The 20,262-nt window shown below is 38.0% G+C and overlaps 1 protein-coding gene across 2 annotated transcripts in view; it reads left to right on the forward strand.

The window, feature by feature from the left end:
* The window catches only part of npy2rl (neuropeptide Y receptor Y2, like), an 87,060-nt gene that overhangs the window by 42,490 nt on the left and 24,308 nt on the right, over positions 1–20,262 (forward strand). For both annotated transcript variants that reach the window (XM_087236418.1, XM_087236417.1), the window contains 2 exons: positions 4,573–4,659; positions 6,391–6,515. The gene's annotated coding sequence lies outside the window, so the exon portion shown is untranslated. The remainder of the gene's footprint in view (positions 1–4,572; positions 4,660–6,390; positions 6,516–20,262) is intronic.

A 20,262-nucleotide genomic window follows, 5' to 3' on the forward strand; every position in this document is an offset into this window, starting at 1 on the left:
GCTCATTCCATTAAGCTGCAGCTACAGTGATTACAGCGGTTCGAGACAAGACCCACAATGATCTTTTCGCATGTTTTCTCTGCTGCTATTTTTTTCTTCTTCATTCTCTCTCTACCTTTTTTTTTTTACAAACAATCAGGCAAATTGTATTTCAGCGAATCTCTCTGATTAAGCTTTAAGAGATGCTCCTTTACTTAAAGACTGCTTGCCACCTTCGGCAGCCCGTAGCCTTTATTAGAGATAACAATCAATACTGCAACACCTACCGCAGACCATTTAAAAAAAATGCATGCTACTTAGCCATTTAGCTTTGCAATTTAACTGTGTTATGTGAGAGGTTGGATTGATTAAACTTCTTTTATAGTGCTTATTTATTTGTTAAAAGGAGGTTAAACGGAGGTTACAGAGTGGGATGTGGCTGCTGCTCTTAACAGCTATACTCCCAAACCCATTACACGGCAGACATTGGTGTAATGGGCTGGGGAAACGCATGCACCGCAGGAAACTCATTTGAAGCTCATATTCTAGGGTTCGCTACCCTAAACACCCCTGTCTGAGGGTAAATGGCACACAAAAAAGAGCAAGACAAAGTGGTATTCGGAAAACAGTCGCTTTGGACTCTGACATTTGTATGCATGGGTGGTTTTCTTTTATCGCACCCCCATGCAAATCCACTCAAATTCCTACAAAACACAGGCGACAGAAGCAGCTGCAATCCATCCCCTGCTGTTAGCCTTTGCACCACCCATGTAGAAAAGCATTCAGTCATAATTCCGTCAGAGCACTCAGTGGTTGGGTGTGTGTGTGTGTGTGTGTGTGTGTGTGAAGTTCATAGCAGGGAGTTATAATGTAAAATTCAGTCTGCAAAGTACAAAAGCAATGCATAAAAGCTTGAAAATATGCACTGATCATGCTATTTTGCATTCGACGTGCCAATATGAGCTAAGTCGATTTCTTCTGCATTATTCATGGTGTATTTTCCCCCCAAAGGTGTGTTTGGTGACCCTGAACTGGCCTGTGTTGTTTTCGTCAGATGTTTGTCTATAGCATGTATGAACCGAGTGCTTCAGTTTGCTTGTCTTTGGCATGTTGTCAATACGAAAAATCAAGAGATGCAGCAGCTTGCAGGCTTAGCAGTTTTCAGTGTAAGATAAAAGCTGCCGCTTGTAAATGTGTGTTTCGCATTCTAAGCTGCTGTTCTGGACACAGACCTTGCCAGCTGCACTGCACACAAACACTGGATTATGTCGAACGGGAACATTTTGCCCGGAGCATTGTGTTATTTCAAAGGTTTTAAGACGAAGTGTGCGAGTGAGATGACTAAGATAAATACTCTTAAGGTAATAAGGCGATGACCAGAAATTAAGATGACTATAAACTTTGTAGTGCAGCAGGCAGCAGTGAAATCTCTCAGACTGATGACGTGAGCTTTATTAAAACCACAAGCTCAGAGCTGAAGCTTATGTCATAGGTTGGTGTCTTAATAATAATATAAAACTGAAGTCAATCATAAATGCTACAAGATTATAAAACATTCTAAAGTGTAGTAATTTCCTAGGCTTTGTTTGTTTTATAAAAAAATACAATAATCAGCAAAATTGTATGAATTGTTAAATTATATTTTATATTTGAATATATTTTAAAATGTAATTTTATCACTGTGATTTCAAAGCAAAATTTTCAGCATCATTTCTCCAGTATGTATTGTCATGTGATTGTTCAAAAGTTTTAAAATGCCAATTTTGTTGCTTTTTATTAATTAATTCATTTTCCTTTGGCTTAGTCCCATCTAAGTCATCAGGGGTAGCCACGGCGGAATGAACCGCCAACTTGTCTAGCATATGTTTTACACTATGGATGCACTTCAAGCTGCAGCCCAGTACTGGGAAACACCCATACTATTTAGTTTATTCAATTCATCTATTGCACATGTCTTTGGACTGTGGGGGAAACCGGAGCACCTGGGGGAAACCCACACAAAACACGGAGAGAACAGGCAAACTTCACACAGAAATGCCTCCTGACCCAGCCGGGACTTGAATTAGCAAACATTTAGCTGTGAGGCGACAGTGCTAACCACTAAGCCACTGTGTCGTCCTGTTGCTTTTTAATTATTATTTTTTGGTTTGTTTATTAATTATTAATTTATTAATTATTTATTTATTTATTTATTTATTTATTTGACCTTTTCACCCTTTTTAAATGTGTGTGTGTGTGTATATATATATAATGAATTTTTCTGGGTCTTTGTGAAGTTTATTTATAAACTAATTTTAAGAGGATCCCGTGCTTATGATTGACCACAGCTGGTCCTGCATTAGCTATCACATAAAAGATCAATCAAATCAATCCAAACACACAAATAGCCGGATTGCCTTACCTTAGCCATCTTTATTTTTAAGAATCTCCCATCCACCCCGACTCCTTCCCTTCTTTTCTTATTATAATAGGGGTGAGCTCTCAAGACCTGAGCTCAGACTCCCTTCTTTCCCGATAAAACCGGAGGGAGCCCCGGGCTTGAGGATCTTCTGAGCTCAGGGCTCTCTCCCGGGACAGCATGTGAAACATTTTCACCTATCAGCTAATACCTCTTGCATAACCTATAATGAATAGAAGAGTGGAGAGTGTTTACATAAAATATGGGGACCGAGCTACATGTGCTACATGTCAGCCAACTTAATCACTAGGCTATTGACGGCAATGACTTTTCCATCTTTACACTAAAGTTACTCTGATCAGAGTTACTTCACGTAAAATAATCTTCTCAAACAGAACATGTTTTATAATCCTGAACCCGGGCCTTATCCTGAGCAGATGCTGTTGTGGTCATGGAGGAGTGAAGAGCGCGGGACTGATTCCTGAAAGACCCCAGTGACAGACGAGTCTCCGCATTGATCCCATGGGGTCGCTAGAACACCCGCCGGTGACCTTGTCACACGTACAGCTTCTCCACGAAGGATGTCCAGCATTCTCCAGCCTCCATCGCCTAGACTGCAGTTCTGCACAAGAAGTTTGGCCAGAGGAGAAATGGGCCCAACTGAGCCTGGTTTCTCTCAAGGGTTTTCCTTTCACTTTCGTCAATTGGTTAAGTTTGTTCCTCACCACTGACGCCACTGGCTTGCTTTCTTCGGGATTTGTGGAGCTGCTCATCGATTGATTTGCTGTTCAGTGTTTGGACTTTCAGCAGTGAAAATTAACCCTTGCTGAAGTGAATTAAATTGAACTTCAACTCTGAAAACTGGACTGACACAGATTCAATTTACTAGAACTTCTATGTTAAGCTGCTTTGACACAATCTGCATTGTAAAAGCTCTATAAAAATAAAGATGAATTGAATTGAACATCTAATCACAAATCCTACTTGCATTTTCCAGTGGTTTCTCTGTAGATATAAGTGTTTGTGCGATATCATGTTGGAACTACCACTTTATTATTGTGATATCAAACAGGCCATAAAAAAGATCAGTGGATAACATTTGAAAAATATATACTGTAGCAAAGACATCACAGACCAGTAAGCTAATCTCAAGACTTCAACAGCACATTCATTAATCAGAACCCAAACTGGCCACTGGATGTTTAATTAAGAAGACTTCAGCTAGATCTGACTAGTTTTTACCCTGGTGTCAGTGCTGTGCTGTTTCTACAGTTCATTTCCATCCATCATCTTGTTATTCTGTCTCCAACTTTTTCCGCTCGTTCATTTCGACTTCTGCAAGTTCAAATGCGTGCTAATTGGATGAGAGAGCCCAAATGTGTTAATGCACATCTAGTTTTCAGCATGCTTTTGTCTTTGGCTGACCTCTAGGGTTGTTCCACCGGCTGTATTCCCTGCTGTGAAAGTTAAGTGATCCATCAAACCCAACATCCATATTTATCTCTGTTAATGACTGCCAATGATTCATGCAGGACACAGAAGAGTGAAGCATAGAGCCAAATTAAAGGGTGCTAGAATGAAAAGAGATAGGTTGTTAAGTCTTTTAATCGTGACTTTAATCATTTTATGATTGGTATTTTGTTGGCTTTGTGCAGGCAAGCATGGAAGATTCTGTTCACGTATATATATATATATATATATATATATATATATATATATATATATATACTGTATGTTGTTGTTTTTTTTAGTTAGCAAATGCTTTTATCAAAAGCTGCCGACAAATGAAGGATGAGACAACATCAGCAAGGAAAAATGCAGGTGAATGATCTCATCTTTGATGCTTTGTAATTGTTTAGCAGACTAAACATAAGCCATAATGCTGAATCGCTTGAAAAAATAGTGTACATTTTATCTCTGAAATGGTCAAAAAGTTTCTGTCATCTGTTTTAAGGGAATAGCCTGGTGCAGTTTTACATGTACCACATTCATTGTCATTTCATTGAATGTATCCAGTCATCAGTTCACTGGAGAAAATTAAATAGGATTCATGGTTCGGAAGAGATTGCTTATTTAGCTTTTAAATTTAAATGTATTACCATTGAAAAAGCTGAACTTCAGCTGATTTACTTGGTGCAGTGGAAAAAGTGCAGATGTGCAGAAGTTATAAACTCTTTGACTTTTTTCTTCTACAGATATTAAAAGGAAAATGACCAAGCTGCTGTCATCCATTCAGTGAAATCCGATGGCAACCTAAGATGATGAATATCCAGAGAATAATGGTATAATAAAAGCATTCCATGCATGTATTATTTTCCATATCTTTTGAAGGCTTAAGGGAATAGTTCACCCAAAAAATGAAAATTACCCCATAATTTACTCACCCTCAAGCCATCCTCAGTGTAATTGACTTTATTTCTTTCAGACGAACACAGTTGGAGTGGTTTAGAATTTTATTATGGCTCTTTCATGCTGTGGCTTTTATTTTGAAGCTTCCAAAAGCACATAAAACCATGGTCCTATAATGCATATGGTGCCAGGGGGTTAATGCACGTCTTATTAAGCAGATCGATGTGTTTTTGTAGCAGAATTATAAGAAAAACAATAATTAGAAAGTCCAATCACTGACTTCCAGTAGTGGCCGAATGCATGTAAGCGTGACTAATCTGAAAAGGCTAGCTCTAGACATATGCTATACAGTAGGTGAATTAGATTAACTAAATTGGCCATAGTGTGTGTGTGAATGTGAGAGTGTTTGAGTGTTTCCCAGTACTGGGTTGTGGCTGGAAGAGCATATGCTGTGTAAAACATATGCTAGAATAGTTAGCGGTTCATTCCGCTGTGGTGACCCCTGATGAATAGAGGACTAAGGAAAATTATTAAATGAATGAACTGAATTACTATATAACTGTATACAGTTTATTACTCTTACAATGCCAATGTGCAGTATTTGTCTACCCATCTTGCAGTATACATATAAGTCAGTCGTGCGTAAAACACATCGTCAGCAATTGGAGTTTCTAATTTAAAAATGAGAAATATTTCTGTTACAAATTACAATAACACATTGATCTGTTTATTAAACAGGCGTTAACCCCTTGGCAGCATGTGGATTAGTTTGACCATGTATTTTTTTTAAGCTTCGAAATAAACGTCACTGTCCAACACCATTAAACAGCATGGAAGGGCCAGGATAAAACTTAAAACAACTCACACTGTGTTCATCTGACAGGGGAAAAAAGTCAAATACGCTGAGGATGGCTTGAGGGTGAGTAAAATATTGTGAATAACTATTTTTGGGTGAACTATTCATTTAAGCACAGTTTAAACTTCTGCCTCAAGTGAGCACTTTTCCACGCAGCACATTCTCTGCATGTAGCCAATGCTGTTGTGAGCATTTATACTTCTCCATTCTGTCTTCGCTGCTGTGAAATAACACTTCTGAAACAGTAGGCAATGGGATTTCTTTGCTCCACTGTTTCAAATTTCTTATCCAGTGTTTTGAGTTTACACAGAAAATGAGTGAGATGCTACTGTAAAAGTAGTTCAAACTCACACACATTCTGGGAAGAAAGCAACCCAGGCTCATTTTGAATACATACCTCAGCCTACATTTTTGGAGAGAGTGAAATAATTAGCACTTTTTCTTTTCATGAATTTACCAGAGACCATTGTGTACGCTTTTTGAGATCTCCGATTACTCTTGTGGGTGCCATTTGCGCCTGCTCTTCTCGCGTAAATCCACCAGAGGCCGCTGCTGACTGACTGATCGATCTACCCACCCACCCCCTTCCCTAAACTCAACCAATAGTGTTTTCAAAAGCACCAATTGACCAGCGCCCACCCACTTCCCTAAACCCAACCGACAGTGTTTTCAAAAGTTATGCAGAAAAAGAAAATCCTTCAAATCCACTTGATTTTTAACATGTTTTCAGATCTTGTCACGTTTTCATCCTTTTATTTACTTAATTATTGAATTTTTTGCCTTTTATTTTATTTTACCTGCTTTCTAGAACTGTTCTTCGTCAGACCCAAACTCCATCGTCGCCGTCGACTCTGCTTTGCATCTCAAGTCCTCCGATGTACATGGCGAGCCACTGGGAAAACTGGTAGCAGTGGAAAAACTGTCCACACGGAGGTAAGCGGTCAGCTGGTATCTCGAAAAGAAACCGAGGCCGTCAGCCGTGTCATACCGCCTCATAGCATTTGTTTTGAAAACAAAATAGAGCCATATGTACCTCTGGCTATATAGTTTGCTCTCTCCAGATATATATAAGAGAAATATATTCACAACGAGCCTGTGTTGGAAGAAATAGACAGGGACTAGCTAACATTCAACAACTTCAATCATAAAATGAACACAAAACAAATGAATTCACCAACTACTCTTCTTCTGGACTCGAGACTATTTAAAAGTTATACCACCAGCTTCGACTTTGACCTCGCCCACATTTGTCACTGCTAAACCAAGCATGGCCTATCATTATGTAGTTAAATTTTTTAGAGGTCTGCGTTAGGATATGGTGAACGGTATGCACTGTGCAAAGGCTTCGCCAGACCTACCACATGCACTCAACACAAAAGAAGCTATAAACAGGATTCATACCGTCATGGAAAACCTGGAAAAGTCATGGAATTTTGACATGGCATTTTCCACACTTGATATGATTTCACAGGTAAGAATTCACCAACCTAGAACTTTCGAATACAATAAATGCCTATCAGTTTAGCGAAAAGTGGAGTGTGATCGCGTTTTTATAATAGAAGTAGTTTTACCTACTATTACTAGTTTAACAAACTATTAAGAATATCTGAAATTAGTTTGACAAATATCTGTATATTGGAATGGAGGTTAGTTGTTTTCACTTCTTTTCTTTTCTTGACCCAAACATGCTCTCACATTATTAGTGCTGTGTAAGCAACATCTATTTGACATAGATCTAAAAATAAATTGAAACTATTGCATGTTTTAGGATATGCTGTAATAAATTTAAACATTTCTTATGATTTACCACGTATTTGTAGACATTACATGAAACATTAGGTCATGAAAATTGACTTGAAAAGCCTGAGTAAAAAGTCATGGAATTTTTGTAGTAAAAATGTGTGACCCTGTATAAATTGGCCTTAAATTGGGGTTTTGGTTTGCGAGAGAAGTAGATGAAAATTTTTCATTTGGCTTTGTCAACTGTGGTCACCATTCACTTTGATTGTATACAGAATTCTGCTTCAAATAACTTCTTTAGTGTTTCAGGGAAGAAAAAGTCATCCAGAGTTCAAAAACAAATGCCCTTTTTCAGGCAAAGCATTTTTATTTTTACGTGTGACATAAATAACAGAATTGTCGAGTGTTTCTTATGATTGACATTCAATAACTAATTATGTTTTTTGTGAAGTCCACTAGGCAGTTGGGCAGGGGCCAGTCTCATTACATTCACTAACCAAGCACACTAATCTCAATCATTTTGATCTCAGCACTGCCTTCAGCTCTCCCAGCGCTGTCTATCTGCTGGGTGAAGGCAATCCAGTATCGAGCTTTGATTATTTTTTCCAGCTGTCTGGATACTAACACACTCTTCCTCAGCACAAACACTTCCCCTTTATCTGCTTCATTACCAGCTTTGGTTTCTCATAACGCCTGCTGCCGCTCCGTAGGGGACCGAACGCTGAGAAAACTTCCCTGATATTGATCTCCAAACTATTTATTTGTATTCTGATATGCGCGGCCAACCCACAAGGATTGTACAAGTTTATTCTTGAGAGATATTGGCTCTTTTTTTAATTTGCTACAGCAGTGGTTCTCTGTGTGTGTGTGTTTTTTTTATTGATGGTTATGCATGTTAAATGACTTCCTCCTATCCAAGTTTAATTTCAAGAGACTCTACTGTAAGTTTTGCTCGGAGGGTTGTTTTGTCTCACAGTTCGCTGGTTGGTTGCCATTAGACATTGTTCTGGTTGCTCTTGTAACAGTTTTTGAAGTCACTTCTGCTGAGATTTCATTCCGGATCAATCCATGTTGACAGTAAACAATCCTCAATGGCTGTGCCTCTGAGAACTGACTGTCTCATTGTATATTAACTGCAAATGCAGTGGTGTCCAATTGTAATCATGAAGAGTGAAGGTCCTGCATAGTTTAAACTGGAAGTTTTGAGTCTGAAAACGGTAATTAGCTGGTTTAAGTATGTAATTATAATCAGAGATAAGACCTTGTCCAAAATTCTGTTGTGGTCTTTATTTTACAGTGAAACAGCTGGAAGAAAAATTGAGCTAAAAGTGGATAGTAGTTTGGACTGTGACAACAGAAGCTTTCGAAAACAACAGTGAACGTTTAGTCATGCAGTCTTTTGTCTGTACCTAAACATGCTGTATGTGTTTTTGCATGTTTCCCAGTCTATTATTCCTTAATTTTGCAACTTTATGCTGCTCTTTTGTGCCCGCAGAATCTTAAAAAGTCTTGAAATGTCTTAAATTTCAAAAACAAAATTTTAGGCCTAAAAAAGTCTTAAATTCACCGAAATATTCTGTTGTAAATCTTGAATAAATTTTAAAAAGTCTTAATTTTCCTTTGTCCAACTAAAGCTACCCATTAGGGCCAACACACATCCAATTATCAACAATCCTTCTAAATAAAACTTATTAACTTATTATTACAAAGAAATACAATGCCAACAGCTGTTAGACATTTTTACAGAAAATTCTCTATTAGGAAAGAAAACCATAAAGAATTACACCATTCCTCATGACAATATATCCCTTTGATTTTCTATTTATACAAAAACTATTTACAGAAGGGGGAGTGGATATAATACTTATAAATAGGCATGAAACATAGCTTTTTAAAACAGAAATGCAGTTGGTTAAAAAAATATGTTGAAAAAAATGGACATTAAAATATAAGGCTAAGAAATAACTTGTTAGATTTTTTTTTGTAGCAAACAAAAAACAAATTTCACTGGCCCAACTAGACCATTGCAAAAAATCTAAAGGTGTTTGGCTTTGTATAAGTCTAAAATGTTATTTATTATGGTCTTAAAGGAGCCTTAAAAAGTTAAACATTTTAATTGATCGTCAAATTTCTGGTGTTGTGTCATGTGGTGTCCCATGTGTTTGTTTCATGTGCTTCTGTTAATGTCATGTGTTTCCTATATTCAATGTTTCCGCCGTTTTCCCGCTGTTCATTAGTTCCACCGGTGTCTCTCCCCTGTTTGTGTTCAGTTCAATTATGTCTTGTGTATTTATACTCCTGTAATTGGTTCAGTTCTTTGTCCAGTATTGTGTTGTTACACCTTGATGTTTAGCTTGAGTTAGATGGTCCTAGTTTTGTAGTAAGTGCCTTTTTGTAAATAAATAAGTTTTTTTTTTAAGAGTCTGGAACGCCTGTGTACTTTTGACATGATGAAACCTGCAGAATCCCTGTTTATTTTATCAGCAACTCCATCTTATTGTCCATTCAATTATAGAACTCAGTGTCATTCGTTAACATTGCAGCATTATGTCAAAAATACATTTTAAGTTATCATTGGCTTTGCATGTCACTGTGAAACTTTTTAAAAGTTTGTTTAGTTGCTTGTTTGGAAACCTCTCCAAAACCAAACTATTGTTAGGCAAATATTTTTAATTAAAAAAAAAAAGCTTTACGTTTTTTCGCAGTTTTTGTTTTCGCGAATCCACCAGAGGCCACTGTGTAGGCTTCTTCAGATCTCACGAATGTCATTTGCCCCTGCTGTTCTCGCGTAAATCCACCAGAGGCCACTGTCAACTGACTGACTGACTGATCGACTGACCCACCCTCCTCCATTCCTAAACCCAACTAATAGTGTTTTCAAAAGCACAGATTGACCAGCTTCAACCCCTTTCTCTTAACCCAACCAACAGTTTTAAAAAGCAATTCAGAAAAATCCTGATTTTTACCACATTCTCACCCTGTTATTTACTTGTTTATTTTATTTTTTGGCTTCTGTTTTTTGTCTTACTTGCTGTCTGGAATCGTTCTTCACCAGATTTGAACGCCGTTGTCGTGGTCGACTCCTCTTTGCATCTCAAGTCTGCCGACATACATGGCGAGCTAATTGCACAACCTGGTAACAGCGGAAAAGGTTAGCGTGAAAAGGAACAGTGTCATACCTTCCTGTGGCGTTCGTTTGAAAGACAAAATTCTGCCATACGTACTGGCTACATAATTCGTGATCTCCAGAAATGTATATAGGGCTACGTTTTCAGAATGAGGTTCTTTTGAACTTTCTATTCATCAAATAATGCTGAAAATTTAGTAGCTTTAGCATTACGCTGAACAACTGTTGTTATCATTAATTATAATAAATGTTACAATTAGCATATTACAATAATTTCTGAATGATCACGTGAAACTGATGAACAGTGATGCTAAAAAAATCAGCTTTACCCTCAAAATATTAAACTTTTATATATGTTTCATAATAATATTTTTGATCACATTTTTTTAAAATAAAAAAAGTCCTTTAAAACCTTTAAAAAATGTCTCACTCATCAAAAACCTTACAGGGATACACTCTTTAAAAAAAGTGCTGGATTTGTTCAACCCAAATTTGGTCATATGTCTTTGTTTGTTTGTTTTCTAGCGTCAAAAAGGCAAGGTTGTTTCTAAATTTACATTTCATAAAATGTTAGACATTTGTAATTTTCTTGGTGTGTTTATTGCACTCATGTCACGCCTGTAAAGCATTTAGATGGCACAAACATAACTGCAATTGCTTTAATATGAATCCACAAGAGGTCTAGGGTGATCACATACACAATGGCATAAACACAGAGTGCCTCCCAACAGACAGATAATAGGAGCATCATTGAAATTACGTGTAGCTCATTTTGATTAAGTCATAACATCATTTTCTTTTTCTTTTCATGATTCAGCCCTGGCACACCGGGTTCTGCTGGTTAGATTGACTGAAACTATTAGTTGTTAGATGCAACTGCCGAATGAATAGCTTTTGCACTTCAAGGCTTTTTAAGATGATGTTTTAAATACATCGTCCAAAACAGTGACTGGTGTTTAAATGCATCACATAGTGGTGCTTGCCAAGATGTGAATCATAGTTGTGGTTGCAGAATTTTCAAAACACTCAAACAATGCTGTGTCATATCCAGGTGCATTATTACCAAAACATCAGAGTAAATCTGAGATTGAACTGCACAGTGTGAAACATGTATTGTTCTCTGATCTGTCCACCTTCACTATCTTTACCACATTTGGGAGAGTTTTGGTGTGGAGAAGCCCCAAAGAAGCGTAGGTTATATATAATGAACCTATAATGAAAACTGATATGGGTGGCACGGTGGCTTAGTGGTTAGCACTGGTACCTCACAGCAAGAAGGTTGCTGGTTCGAGTCCCAGCTGGGTCAGTTGGCATTTCTGTGATTGCATGTTCCCCCGGTGTTGACGTGGATTTCTTCTGGGTGCTCTGGTTCATCCCCACAGTACAAAGACATCCATGATATAGGTGAATTGGATGAACTAAATTGGCTGTAGTATATGTGTGTGAATGTGAGCGTGGTGTTTCCCAGTGCCGTGTTGCAGCTAGGGAATCCACTGCATAAAACATATGCTTGAATAGTTGGTTCGTTCCAATGTTCAACCTCTGATAAAAAAAGGAACTAAGCCGAAGGAAGATGAATGAATTAGAACTGATATGCATATGTAGATGCCAGATAATAGGTCTCTATTTGGATCTAAAAACTTGACAATTTGACCAGGTTTGGATTCAAATGATCAACAATTCCTCACTTTGGTCAAAGATAGTTGTTTTTAAATGTGCTATTGGCTTTAAGTAAATATTGGATTGAAATTGAAGAGAATGCTCAGGTATGTTTGTCATGTTGTGTTATAACTGCATTTGCATGAAGGATGTTTCAGTCTAAAGGGTCCTCTGTAGGCAGTCTTCATTTCGGATCCTTCAAAACAATCAAAGTGAAGGATTTATCAATTGTCTTTCTCATCATTCAATCACCCATAATCCTTTGCACACGTTCCAATTCACAAAGGATAATTAGCTGGAAATGAATCCGCTCCAAGCTTGTTTAGTTTCATAATGTGATGCCAGACAACACAATGTTTTAAGTATTTGTTGTAAACGAATCACGTACATAGCAGGGATTGTTTTTGTTTTTGTTTTTTGTTTTTGGCACAGGGACTCTAGAAATAAAAGGTGGGGGGGGGGGGGGGTGTAAAATAAATAGGATGTGCTAAGGTTATACAGATCTGTGATTGGTATTTCAGTGCATTTGTGTTCACAAAATAAACTATTCGTCATTTACTCCCCCTTAAATGATTCCAATCCTTTATGAGTTGCTTTCTTTTGTTGAAGATAAAATAAAATATTTTGAATAAAGCTGAAAACCTGTAAATCCTGATGTCTATATGTAACCCTGCCGGTCCTACACCACCAAACCCACTCTGAGCTGGGATCGAACTGGCAACTCTCTGAATGAGAGTGGATTGCTCTAACAAGCAGGCTAAAGACTATGGCCTCTAGAGTCTGTCACCAGAGCATATTTAGAGATCAGACGAGTGAGGTTTACCTGCACAGCACTTCACTAGCTGGCCTCCGTTACATATAGTAGAAAGAACAAATACTATAGGAGTCAATGGTTACAGGTTTCCACATATCGTCTTTTATGTTTAAAAGAAGAAAGAAAGTCAAACTGGTATGAAACAAGTAAGGGGTGAGAAAATGATGCCAGGATTTACAGTTTTGGGTGAATTAAGCGTGAGAAAAGCAAATAAAACAAAAAATAGTGGGTAACCTTGCACAAAGAAATCCATCAGTAAAAGCCTGAAATGTTTACAGGGCGTGTTTGTTTGTGTACAGAAGCCCTTTATTGGTGATGAGGTCAGTGGCGCAAAAGGGGGTATGCAGTACTGTATATGCGGAGCATAGGGGCGTTGGATGGCGAAGGGGTATCGCGGACGAAGGACAAAAGTGAAGAGCAGGTGGTTGTCGCGGACGAAAGTGAAGAGGGTTGGGGAGCCACGGAAGAAATTGAAAGTGAACAGCGGACGGGGGAGGAGGGCGGTTGAGGAGGGGTATTCATACAATGAGGTGCCGGATCAGATTTCAGAGGTTCTGGATCCAGCGTGTTCAGGCACGAATTAAGCCCTGGGTGCCACACATGGGGGGTGCCATTGTGCCAAAACTATTTTTGAAATTATACAAATTAAAAGTTTAAAATAATAAAAATAGATAAATTTAATATTTATAAATAAATATTTTTTGGTCCCACTTTAAATTAAGTGGCCTTAACTATTATGTACTTACACAGGAACTAATAGTTTGTTACTTATTGTGTAAATACATGTATTTACTGTGTACTTATGCTTGATTAAATGTATGTAATTACGGCAGCGCAGTAGCCAAGTGTTTAGCGCGCCGACATATGGTGTAATAGCACGTCAGGGCGTCGCGAGTTCGAATCCCGGCTGGAGGACATTTTCCTACCCCCTCTCTCTCTCTCCCACTTCGCTTCCTGTCTCAATACTGTCCTATCTAATAAAGGCAAAAAGGCCAAAAAATAAATCTTTAAAAAAATGTATGTAATTACATCTGTAACTAACTTTTGTAATTACATTTGTGAATACACTGTTGACCATCCCTTACACCTTAACCCACCCTTAAACCTACCCATGCCACCAAACCTATCCATAACCCAACCTCTATCCCAACTCAAAAGAACCACAAGTGTTCTCAAATACATTATAAACACAGTAAGTACATTGTATTTATTTTTTGATGTAAGTACATAGTAGTTAAGGACACTTAGTATAAAGGGGGCCGTTTTTTGTTAAAAATGTTTATTTAGCGTTTTACACAAGTATAATATTGTATTTTATTAAATAACCCCCCCATTTTTCATACCATATACACGTTTTTATTGATTCATCAGGTTTTTTGGTAACTTCTTTTGCTCAAAACTATTTTAATTTTAGCTACAAACAAAGTTTGCCCAAAACATTTTAATAACATAGAACATTTCAGGCAGTTTGTCTCTGTTTTTTTTTTTTTTACAGGAAACAGTTTACAGTCTTTTTTTTTCTCTTTTTTTGCTCGTACAGACCTTACACCTCTCACAGTATGCATGTGAGAAGTACTTGCAAAGTTTGTTTGCCCTTTAGGACTCCAATATTTATCATTTTGTTTTGACAAATGTATAATACAAAAAGTCCAAAAGCAAGGCAAGTCAAGATGCTTTAATAATTTAGTGAGGAAAATTAAAATGAGAAGAAATTTGGGGAGGGATGAAATGTAATTCTTTGCATGCTTGATGTCATTATACCTTTTACTACTTTATTCTATTTCAGTTGTGTCCAGAACTGTGAAATGTATTTGTTTGAAGCATGTTGATGAGGGAAAAATATCTTTCATTTATTAATGGAAATATATTATTCTTGCCTGTTATAAAACATAATTGGATTGAGGGGGGCGTGCAAAAGTTGAAGCCGCAAACCTATCAGTAAATATGCAGTTGTGCCCCTGAATGAGGTGAGTAGTGTTGCTAACATTACAGGTTATTCGACTACGATATGACTATGAAGGCTACATTTATTAAGAGTTTTTCATATTGCTGATTTTAATAAAAGCAATCAACCTTCTAACTAAAATATGCTTTGGCTTGCCTTAGAACTACAAATAAAGTCACGTATGAGCAAGTTATTTTGTTTTTAACAAGTTTTACTGAATATTAAAAAGATTAAAACAAAATATCTATAAATATTTTTATAGATTGATTTTTATCACCACAAATAAACACTACTAGCATTTATTAATCATTGCAGTAACATTTGGTAATACATGATTAAAATACAAAGTTGAACCAACACTAAACAACTTTATTTTCTTTAACCAGCGATAACAATGGTGGATAAATATTGTAATAAATATTTTGTTCACGTTAGTAAATATGTATGTATCGTTTTTAAGAATTTTGAATTACAAGGACACAAGACATGTCCTCATAAACCACTTTAATAGAGTACAACTACTCTAGGTGACACTCTTGTCATTATACCTCGTTAACCACATAAACAAGCACAAACACACAAATATATGCATGTGCATGTGCTGCGGCTGTGTTCCCACTACAGGTCACATCAGATGTGTCAATGCTCACACATGCTTGAACTCTGCTAACCTACCAACAAACAAACACACACACACTCACAAACACGGTCACGGTCATGTCAGAAGTGATTAAAATCAGTTTTCCACTCAGCATGGTTTGAAGTTGAGCTGCTGTGAATGAAAGCGTTCATGATCATGCTTTTCATCAATCGACGTAAACCAGATCAAAGACCTTTTCCTGTTTTATTTTTCATTCTTATAGCCACAGCTGTTATTTGCCCAGTTTATATTTCGAGTCATATTTGCACCGATGCAAAAAGAAAAACACGAGGCCTTGTATATTTTTATGCCCATGTTAAAAAATGATGCTCTGTCATCGTTCCGACCAAGGGAGATCTGTAGTATAATGGAGCAAATCTGCCTTCCCGGAAACTTTGCAGCAACTTTGCGGGTCGAAAGCCCTTGCACGGCAGAAGTTCATATTTCAATCAGGATTGGACTGAGCAATGCATCTTTAGTGTATATCATGATAGGGCACCTGCTGTGCAAGCACATATAAATGTCAAATGACGGATGGCCTCGCTTTATGTATGAGTATAGAGGATGTACAGTATCCTTCCCAAATATAGTTGTATATTTGTCTTGCACTTCTTCGTTCGCACTTGCAAGAGAGAGAGAGAGAGAGAGAGAGAGGGAGGTGGGCTGGAAGTAACTGGGCTCCAGGCTTTTCTTCTGAACTCACACAAAAAGGGCAGATGAGGAGATGCAGAGAGAGTGGGACTAACACAGAGGGATCAGATGAAAGGTCAAACTATAAAGCCCCATAAAAGTGCTTCATATGACTTGTGTAGTACACTTCTGAAGTCAAACGACTGCTTCATGGTAGAAACATGCTGTATTTTTTGTTATTTATTATTTATTGGTCGTTTTTTAAAGGATTGGTTCACTTTTAGTTCAAGATGTTCATGTTTTTGTTTTTTCAGGTCAGTTTCTGGGTGGGAAAAAAAAGATACAGTTAACAAACTATAAAAAAAAATGTTGACTGCATTTGGCATTTTTTTTATTCAGTATAATTATTCTTACGTTAAAAATACCACATATGTGTGAGTTGTACTGACTGAACAAATGCCACTACAATTAACCAGGGATAAAATAGCATCTAAATCCCAATGGAATATATTATACAACATAATAAGGCCATTTTTAAATGAGGAGGACCTGAACAGTTGACATCAACTTAATATGATAATTGAACAGAAACATGCATACATTAACATTCAATACAATATTATGTACATACAGCATCAATGAAGAGGATGGGGGAGATTGTATTTTGTAGGAATAGTTTTATGTTTATAAATAGTTTTATTCTCACCTGCTGTTCTCACGTGAATCCACCAGAGGGTGCATGTTGATTGACTGTCCACTGACTGACTGACCCACCCTCCTCCTTCCCTAAACCCAACCAATAGTGTTTTCAAAAGCACTGATTGACCCGCCCACCCACTTCCCTAAATCCAACAACAGTTTTAAAAAGCAATCCAGAAAATGTAAAAGCCCTTGCCTGATTTTTTACCATGTTTTACCACATTCTCTCCCTCTTATGCACTTGTTTATTTTATTTTTTGGCTTCTGTTTTTGGTTACCTGCTTTCTGGAACAGTTTTTTGCCAGACTTGAACCCCATCATTGTGGTCAATTCCTCTCTGCGTCTCTAGTCCGCCAATGTACATGGCGAGCTACTGGACAATCTGGTAACAGTAGGACGTCTGTCCTAATGGAGGTAACCGCTCACCTGGTAAGTGTGAAATGGAACGGCATCATACCAACCTGTAGTGTTCGTTTTAAAGCCATATGTACTTCTGGCTACATAATTTGCCATCTCCAGAAATTTATATAGGGCTATGTTGCATTTTCTGGACAAACAGAAAATATAAACCCAGGCTCATTATTGATATGTACTTCAGCATACATTTCTGGAGAGAGCCATATACGTCCCTGGACCTACGTTTTTTTTTTTTGCCAGTGGCCACTGTGTGCTTTTTCAGATCTCAAATTTCTCTTGTGAGTGCCGTTCACTTGTGCTGTTCTCGTGTAAATCCACCAGTGGTTGCTGTCATCTGACTGACTGACTGACCGATCAACTGACCCTCCCTCCTCCTCCCCTAAACCCAACCAATAGTGTTTTCAAAATCACAGATTGACCCGCCCACCGCCTCCCTAAACCCAACCAACAGTGTTTTCAAACGTAATCCAGAAAAAGAAAAGCCCTCCCGGCTCCCTGTTTTTTTTTTTTTTTACCACATTTTCAGATTTTACCACATTCTCACCCTGTTATTTACTTGTTTATTTTTTGCCTTTTATTTTACCTGCTTTTTGGAACCATTCTTTGCCGGACTTGAGTTCTGTAATTTCAGTCAACTCCTCTTTGTGTCTCAAGTCAGCCGACGTACATGTGGCCTCTGGTGGGTTTACGTGAGAACAGCTGCAAGTGGTACTCGCAAGAGAAATTTGAGATCTGCAAAAGCGTACTTTGAATGTGTTTGCTCTCTCTAGAAATGTATATAGGGGTACATAATAACAATGAATCTGGGTTGTAAGAATATGATGTTGCTTATTACATCTAGCCCACTAGAGTAGCCTGGTAAAGGTGGCAGGCAAGATCATCAGTTTTAACCAAACTGGTCCAAATGGTAATTTACCATATTAATGTTTTAAAGAGAGCTCAGGATATCCTTTGCACCCCGGGTCACCCATTGTCCTCTGTGTTTCAGCTGCTGCCATCAGGACCTCGTTTTAGAGTTTCTATTTGCAGGACAAATAGAACTAGAAATTATTTTATAATGGTGGCCATTATTCAATTCAATTCAATTCAGCTTTATTTGTATAGCGCTTTTACAATGTAGATTGTGTCAAAGCAGCTTCACATAAATGGTCATAGTAACTGGAACAGTGTAGTTCAGTTTTTAGTGTTTAAGTTCAGTTCAGTTTAGCTCAGTTCAGTGTGGTTTAAAATTATTACTGAGAGTTCAAACACTGAAGAGCAAATTCATCGATGCGTAGCTCTACCAATCCTGAACCATGCGAGCCAGGGGCGACAGCGGAGAGGGAAAAAAGCTTCACCTGATAGGAGAGTGAAGAAAAAAACCTTGAGAAAACCAGACTCAGTTGGGCACGACCATTTCATTTTAATTTCTCCGCTGACCAAAAGTCTTGTGCAGAGCTTCAGACACCGCGGTGGAGGCTGGAAGCTGGCCTCAGCGAAGACTCATCTGTCCCTGGAGTGCAGCGCAGCAGCAGCTCAGGATATGACCTGGTCCCGGATATGGAAACCTTGGGATCATCTCGTCGCTGGTCTTGGATCCAATCAGTGACTCTGCATAATCTGAGGACCTCTGGATGAGTATCGCATTACCAACATTAGGTCATTAAAGAAGTGCAAGGGGGAGGGAGATGCACCTACAAAATGATGTAATTTATGTTGTGTGGTAATATTTTGGTAATGTACTGTGTAACGGCGAAGCTGCAATTTTAGTTTCCCCAAATGGGATAATAAAGTTGAGGTCCATTGGCAGATTATTTAGCTTGTTAAAGAAAAAAGCCACTTAGTTTTGACGTTATTTCTCAAAACAAGACAATACTTATTTCCTTGTCTAAAATATGCTTCTTGATTTTAAGAATTTGTAGATGTACTAGAAACAAGACTACTAATATAAGTAGTAAAAGCATTTTTTGCAGTGTATTATTGGGTCCAAATTATGGTACAACAATGACATTAGCATAGAGATTTGTACCCAAATGAATTAGCATTCAGAACATGACCAACTAAACTTCTCTGACCACATTTCTAGAACTGCTCGATCGTGCAGATTCGCACTCTATAACATCAGAAAGATCCGACCCTTCTTATCTGAACATGCAGCTCAACTCCCTGTTCAAGCTCTTGTTCTCTCCAAACTGGATTACTGCAACTCTCTACTAGCTGGGCTTCCAGCTAACTCTATCAAGCCTCTTCAACTGCTCCAGAATGCAGCAGCACGAGTTGTCTTCAATGAACCTAAACGAGCACATGTCACTCCGCTGCTAGTCCGTTTGCACTGGCTGCCAGTTGCTGCTCGCATCAAATTCAAAACTCTGATGTTTGCCTACAAAGTGACTTCTGGCCTAGCTCCTTCTTATCTGCTCTCACTTCTGCAGATCTATGTGCCCTCCAGAAACTTGCGTTCTGTGAATGAACGTCGCCTCGTGGTTCCATCCCAAAGAGGGAAAAAATCACTTTCGCGAACGCTCACGCTCAATCTGCCCAGTTGGTGGAATGAACTCCCTAACTGCATCAGAACAGCAGAGTCACTCGCTACTTTCAAGAAACGACTAAAAACTCAACTATTTAGTCTCCACTTCACTTCCTAATCTGCAATTGCCTCTCTGAATATCACACTAACTGTACAAAAAAAAAAAAAAAAAACGAATACTACTAATACTTCCCTTCTTAGACTTTACAGACCTGAAACTTGCCTTTAGCACTTATTCATTGTTGCTCTTATAGTTGTGTAAATTGCTTCCTTGTCCTCATTTGTAAGTCGCTTTGGATAAAAGCGTCTGCTAAATGACTAAATGTAAATGTAAATGTAAACATTTTAGGCCAAACACAAAGACTAACAAGTAGTTTTAAGGATTCAAGTAGTAAGTTAAAGATGAACAGAACATTGTTTTCAATTTCTCCACTTTTTTCTTTATCCCATGTTTGATGCTGCAGCGATAAGAAAAATTGGAGAGCAGCTCAGGCTTGTGAAAG

This window comes from Danio rerio, chromosome 1 (genome assembly GCF_052040795.2).
Source record: "Danio rerio strain M-AB ecotype USA chromosome 1, GRCz13ab, whole genome shotgun sequence".
Taxonomy (NCBI): domain Eukaryota; kingdom Metazoa; phylum Chordata; class Actinopteri; order Cypriniformes; family Danionidae; genus Danio; species Danio rerio.